Raw genomic sequence first — 7,232 nt, 5'->3', positions numbered from 1 at the left:
TATAAAAGTAGCGAGATCTCTCATCATTAGTGAACAGGGTGGCTATATCATTTAATTTAGTAAGATGTGCCACAACAGTTTCAGATTCATAGCCATGAAAAGGATCAGATTCAACTAAAGTAATTATATCAGGATCAACAGAGAATTCATAATCCTTATCAGTAACAAAGATAGGTGAAGTAGCAAAAGCAGGGTCAGGTTTCATCCTAGCATTTAGAGATTGCTTATTCCATTTAGCTATTAACCTTTTGAGTTCATATCTATCTTTGCAAGCTAAAATAGCTAAAGAAGCTTCTTGATCAAATAAATAACCCTCAGGAATAACAAGTGATTCTTCATCATCACTTTCATCATCATAATCAGATTCAATATTTTCAATCTCTCTAGCCCTAGCAAGTTGTTCCTCGAGAAAATCACCAAGTGGCACAGTAGTATCAAGCATAGAAGTAGTTTCATCATAAGTATCGTGTATAGCAGAAGTAGCATCATCAATAACATGCGACATATCAGAACGAATAGCAGAAGCAGGTTTAGGTGTCGCAAGCTTACTCATAACAGAAGGTGAATCAAGTGCAGAGCTAGATGGCAGTTCCTTACCTCCCCTTGTAGTTGAGGGATAAATTGTTGTCTTAGCGTCTTTCAAATTCTGCATAGTGTCCAGCAGATATAAATCCCAAGTGACTCAAAGAATAGAGCTATGCTCCCCGGCAACGGCACTAGAAATTAGTCTTGATGACCCACAAGTATAGGGGATCGCAACAGCTTTCGAGGGTAGAGTATTCAACCCAAATTTATTGATTTGACACAAGGGGAGCCAAAGAATATTCTCAAGTATTAGCAGCTGAGTTGTCAATTCAACCACACCTGGAAACATAGTATCTGCAGCAAAGTGTTTAGTAGCAAAGTAATATGATAGTGATGGTAACGGTAACAAAAGAGTAATGAAAGCAAAGTAATATTTTTGGTATTATGTAGTGATTGTAACAATAGCAACGGGAAAGTAAATAAGCGTAAACCAATATATGGAAAGCTCGTAGGCATTGGATCAATGATGGATAATTATGCCGTATGTGGTTCATCATGTAACTGTTGGAAATATGCCCTAGAGGCAATAATAAATTGGTTATTATTATATTTCCTTGTTCATGATAATCGTTTATTATCCATGCTATAATTGTATTGATAGGAAACTCAGATACATGTGTGGATACATAGACAACACCATGTCCCTAGTAAGCCTCTAGTTGACTGGCTCGTTGATCAATAGATGGTTACGGTTTCCTGACCATGGACATTGGATGTCATTGATAACGGGATCACATCATTAGGAGAATGATGTGATGGACAAGACCCAATCCTAAGCCTAGCACTAGATCGTGTAGTTCGTATGCTAAAGCTTTTCTGATGTCAAGTATCATTTCCTTAGACCATGAGATTGTGCAACTCCCGGATACCGTAGGAGTGCTTTGGGTGTATCAAACGTCACAACGTAACTGGGTGATTATAAAGGTGCATTACAGGTATCTCCGAAAGTGTCTGTTGGGTTGGCACGAATCGAGACTGGGATTTGTCACTCCGTGTAAGCGGAGAGGTATCTCTGGGCCCACTCGGTAGGACATCATCATATGCGCAATGTGACCAAGGAGTTGATCACGGGATGATGTGTTACGGAACGAGTAAAGAGACTTGCCGGTAACGAGATTGAACAAGGTATAGGGATACCGACGATCGAATCTCGGGCTAGTAACATACCGATAGACAAAGGGAATTGTATACGGGATTGATTAAGTCCTTGACATCGTGGTTCATCCGATGAGATCATCGTGGAACATGTGGGAGCCATCATGGGTATCCAGATCCCGCTGTTGGTTATTGACCGGAGAACGTCTCGGTCATGTCTGCATGTCTCCCGAACCCGTAGGGTCTACACACTTAAGGTTCGGTGACGCTAGGGTTATGAAGATATGTGTATGCAGTAACCCGAATATTGTTCGGAGTCCCGGATGAGATCCCGGACGTCACGAGGAGTTCCGGAATGGTCCGGAGGTAAAGAATTATATATAGGAAGTGTTGTTTCGGCCATCGGGACAAGTTTCGGGGTTATCGGTATTGTACCGGGACCACCGGAAGGGTCCCGGGGGCCCACCGGGTGGGGCCACCTGTCCCGGGGGGCCACATGGGCTGTAAGGGGTGCGCCTTGGCCTATATGGGCCAAGGGCACCAGCCCCTATAGGCCCATGCGCCTAGGGTTTCCATATGGGAGGAGTCCCACTAGTGGAAGGCACCTCTAGGTGCCTTGGGGGGGAGGGAAACCTCCCTTGGGCAGCCGCACCTAGGAGATTGGATCTCCTAGGCTGGCGCACCACCCCCTTGGCCCTCCTATATATAGTGGGGGAGAGGAGGAACTTCATACACCAGCCCCTGGCGCCTCCCTCTCTCTCCGTTACGTCTCTCTCTCGTAGTATAGGCGAAGCCCTGCTACTGTGACGGCCTGCATCCACCACCACGCCGTCGTGCTGCTGGATCTTCATCAACCTCTCCCTCCTCCTTGCTGGATCAAGGCATGGGAGACGTCTCCGCTCCGTACGTGTGTTGAACGCGGAGGTGCCGTCCGTTCGGCACTTGATCATCGGTGATTTGAATCACGACGAGTACGACTCCATCAACCCCGTTCACTTGAACGCTTCCGCTTAGCGATCTACAAGGGTATGTAGATGCACTCTCCTTCCCCTCGTTGCTGGTTTCTCCATAGATAGATCTTGGTGATAAGTAAGAAAATTTTGAATTTATGCTACGTTCCCCAACAGTAACAGTCATAACATAGGGTCACACAGAACTAGCTCCAATTCGTCAATGTAATGTAGGCATGTATTCCGAATATAGTCATACGTGCTTATGGAAAAGAACTTGCATGACATCTTTTGTCCTACCCTCCCGTGGCAGCGGGGTCCTAATGGAAACTAAGGGATATTAAGGTCTCCTTTTAATAGAGAACCGGAACAAAGCATTAGCACATAGTGAATACATGAACTCCTCAAACTACGATCATCACCGGTAAGTATCCCGATTATTGTCACTTCGGGGTTAACGGATCATAACACATAATAGGTGACTATAGACTTGCAAGATAGGATCAAGAACCCTCATATATTGATGAAAACATAATAGGTTCAGATCTGAAATCATGGCACTCGGGCCCTAGTGATAAGCATTAAGCATAGCAAAGTCATAGGAACATCAATCTCAGAACATAGTGGATACTAGGGATCAAACCCTAACAAAACTAACTCGATTACATGATAAATCTCATCCAACCCATCACCGTCCAGCAAGCCTACGATGGAATTACTCATGCACGGCGGTGAGCATCATCAAATTGGTGATGGAGGATGGTTGATGATGACGATGGCGACGAATCCCCCTCTCTGAAGCACCGAACGGACTCTATATCAGCCCTCCTGAGAGGTTTTAGGGCTTGGCGGCGGCTCCGTATCGTAAAACGTGATGAAATCTTCTCCCATATTTTTTCTCCCCGAAAGCAGTTATATAGAGTTGGAGTTGGAGTCGGGAGGTCTCCAGGGGGCCCACGAGGTAGGGGGCGTGCCCTAGGGGGGGCGCCCTCACCCTCGTGGCAAGGGTGTGGGCCCCCTAGTCTTCATCTTTGGCGAGGATTTTTTATTATTTATTGTAAGATATTCCGTGGAGTTTCAGGTCATTCCGAGAACTTTTGTTTTCTCCACATAAAACAACATCATGGCAATTCTACTGAAAACAGCGTCAGTCCGGGTTAGTTCCATTCAAATCATACAAGTTAGAGTCCAAAACAAGGAAAAAAGTGTTTGGAAAAGTAGATACGACGGAGACATATCAGCGGTGTAGTTTAAGTTTCCGAACCTGACCTAATGGCCAGGGGCGTAGCTCTCGATCTGCTCCAGATGGCCAAGCGAATTGGCCCACAGTGCGAAGCCGCCGAATATGAAGATCTGTCCGAGGAGGAAAACCTCACAGTGGACCGCATCGTTACCGATGATCGAATGGGCCACCGAGCCTTATGGTGACGGCACAATGGAACTCTCAATGAAAGCACTAATGTCGGTGTCAAAACCGGCAGATCTCGGGTAGGGGGTCCCAAACTGTGTGTCTAAGGCAGATGGTAACAGGAGGCAGGGGACACGATGTTTACCCAGGTTCGGGCCCTCTTCATGGAGGTAATACCCTATGTCCTGCTTGATTGATATTGATGATATGAGTATTACAAGAGTTGATCTACCATGAGATTGTAGAGGCTAAACCCTAGAAGATAGCCTATGGTATGATTGTATGTTGTCCTACGGACTAAACCCTCCAGTTTATATAGACACCGGAGGGGGTTAGGGTTACACAGAGTTGGTTACAAGGGAGGAGATCTACATATCCGTATTGCCAAGCTTGCCTTCAACGCGAAGGAAAGTCCCATCTAGACACGGGACGAAGCCTTCAATCTCGTATCTTCATAGTCCAACAGTCCGGCTGTCCGGAGACCACCTAATCCAGGACTCCCTCATTGGTCATGCTCCATTTTCATCACACAAGAATGCTCTCATCATGCACAACCCCAATGACAAGCCAAGCAATTGTTTCACACTTTAGTAATCACAATCTTTTTTCAACTTTCACGTAATACATGAGCGTGAGCCATGGATATAGCACTATGGGTGGAATAGAATATGATGATGGGGGTTATGTGGAGGAGACAAAAAAGGAGAAAGTCTCACATCGGCATGGCTAATCAATGGGCTATGGAGATGCCCATCAATTGATGTCAATGCAAGGAGTAGGGATTGCCATGCAACGGATGCACTAGAGCTATAAATGTATGAAAGCTCAACAGAAGAAACTAAGTGGGTGTGCATCCAACTTGCTTGCTCACAAAGACCTAGGGCATTTGAGGGAGCCCATTGTTGGAATATACAAGCCAAGTTCTATAATGAAAAATTACCACTAGTATATGAAAGTGACAAAATAAGAGACTCTCTATCATAAAGATCATGGTGCTACTTGGAAGCACAAGTGTGGAAAAAAAGGATAGTAGCATTGCCCCTTTTTTTCTTTTTTTCTTTTTGGGCCTTTTTTGGCCTTTTTTTATTTGGGACAATTCTTTATTAATGGTGATCATCACACTTCTATTTATTTACAACTCAATGATTACAACTCGATACTAGAACAAAGTATGACTCTATATGAATGCCTCCGGCGGTGTACCGGAAAGGGCAATGAATCAAGAGTGACATGTATGAAAAATTATGAATGGTGGCTTTGCCAGAAATACGATGTCAACTACATGATCATTCAAGGCAATATGATAATGATGATGTGTGTCATGATAAATGGAACGGTGGAAAGTTGCATGGCAATATATCTCGGAATGGCTATGGAAATTCCATAATAGGTAGGTATGGTGGCTGTTTTGAGGAAGATATAAGGAGGTTTATGTGTGACAGAGCATATCATATCACGGGGTTTGGATGCACCAGCGAAGTTTGCACCAACTCTCAAGGTGAGAAAGGGCAATGCACGGTACCGAAGAGGCTAGCAATGATGGAAGGGTGAGAGTGCATATAATCCATGGACTCAACGTTCGTCATAAAGAACTCACATACTTATTGCAAAAATCTACAAGTCATCCAAAACCAAGCATTACACGCATGCTCCTAGGGGGATAGATTGGTAGGAAAAGACCATCGCTCGTCCCCGACCGCCACTCATAAGGAAAGCAATCAAAGAACACCCCATGCTTCAAATTTGTCACACAACATTTACCATACGTGCATGCTACGGGACTTGCCAACTTCAACACAAGTATTTCTCAAATTCACAACTACTGACACTACAAAAAAAAGACACATCCGTGACATTTTGGGTCGAACGAAATTTTTTTCTGTCATACATATGACACTTCTATGACGATAATTTTGACAAAACCCGGTATCATCATAGATGTGGTGGGCTCCTACTTCTATGACAAAAATCATGACAGAAAATGGGCTTTTTGTCCTGGGCGGGCCGGAGACGCAGCTGCATGACATTCTTTGGGCCGTCCATGACGGAAAAAACCGTCGTAGAAGCGCGGGGGAGGAAAATTTCGGGGAGTTCCCGGTTATGGTGGGAGGTCGGGGGCCGAGCGATGCGCGTTTCTCTCATACACGTACGCGTGTGTGTGCGAGGCGTTGGCTCTAAATGAACCCGAGCGAGGCGTTGGGCTCTAACTGTACCCGAGCGATTGCACTGCAGGCTACGCGTTACTGAACCCGATTGATCGATCGATGGCTGTTAACTGAACCTGATCGAGCGATTCCTTCGCTACTGCTGCTAACTGAAGCCGATCGATTAGATGAACAATGAGCGTTGCGGGGGGGGGGGGGTTGGACGAACAGTGAGCGGTGGCGTTGCCTCTGGATGAACAGGACCCCGTGGTGTGGTGGAGGGCTGGATGAACAGTAGACGGTGGAGGGGTGCCCGTGGAGGGGTGGTTGAACAGGACCCCATGGTGTGGAGGGCTGGATGAACAGTAGACGGTGGAGGGGTGCCCGTGGAGGGGGTGGTTGAACAGTAGCCGGTGGAGTAGCGTGGTGGAGGCTGGATGAACAGGAGCCCGTGGAGGCTGGAGGAGGTCGACGGTAGCCCGTGGAGGCTGGAGGAGGTCGACGGTGGAGATGAACAGTATCCCATGGAGTCCCGTTTTGCGGTACGCCACACCCCTCCTGATGAACAGGACCCCCGTTTCGACCGTAGGAGGTCCGTGTCGTCCGTTTTGCGGTACGCCACACCCCCCGATCAACAGGACCCCCGTTTCGACCGTAGGAGGTCCGTTCGTCCGTTTTGTGGTATGCCACACCCTCCCAATCAACAGGACCCCCATTTCGACCGTAGGAGGTCCGTTTCCTCCGTTTTGCGGTACGCCAAACCCCTCCCGATCAACAGGACCCCGTCTCGAACGTAGGAGGTCCGTTTCCTCCGTTGTGCGGTACGCCAGACCTCGTTTCCATCGCTTGTTCCGTCCAAGCCCTCCCGATGAACACGACCATGCATTCCGTTCCAACCCAGCCGGTTGGCTCCCACGCGTTCCGTTGCCTCCCGATGAATAGGACGCATTCCGTTGCCTCCCCATGAACACGACGCATTCCGTTGCCTCCCCATGAACACGACGACAACACTGTTTCTCCGTTTCGACCCAGCCATGTACACGAGCCCTA

The sequence above is a fragment of the Triticum urartu genome, chromosome 1A (assembly GCF_056163025.1).
Source record: "Triticum urartu cultivar PI428250 chromosome 1A, HENAU_Tu73, whole genome shotgun sequence".
NCBI lineage: Eukaryota > Viridiplantae > Streptophyta > Magnoliopsida > Poales > Poaceae > Triticum > Triticum urartu.
This window is presented reverse-complemented; position numbering follows the sequence as displayed.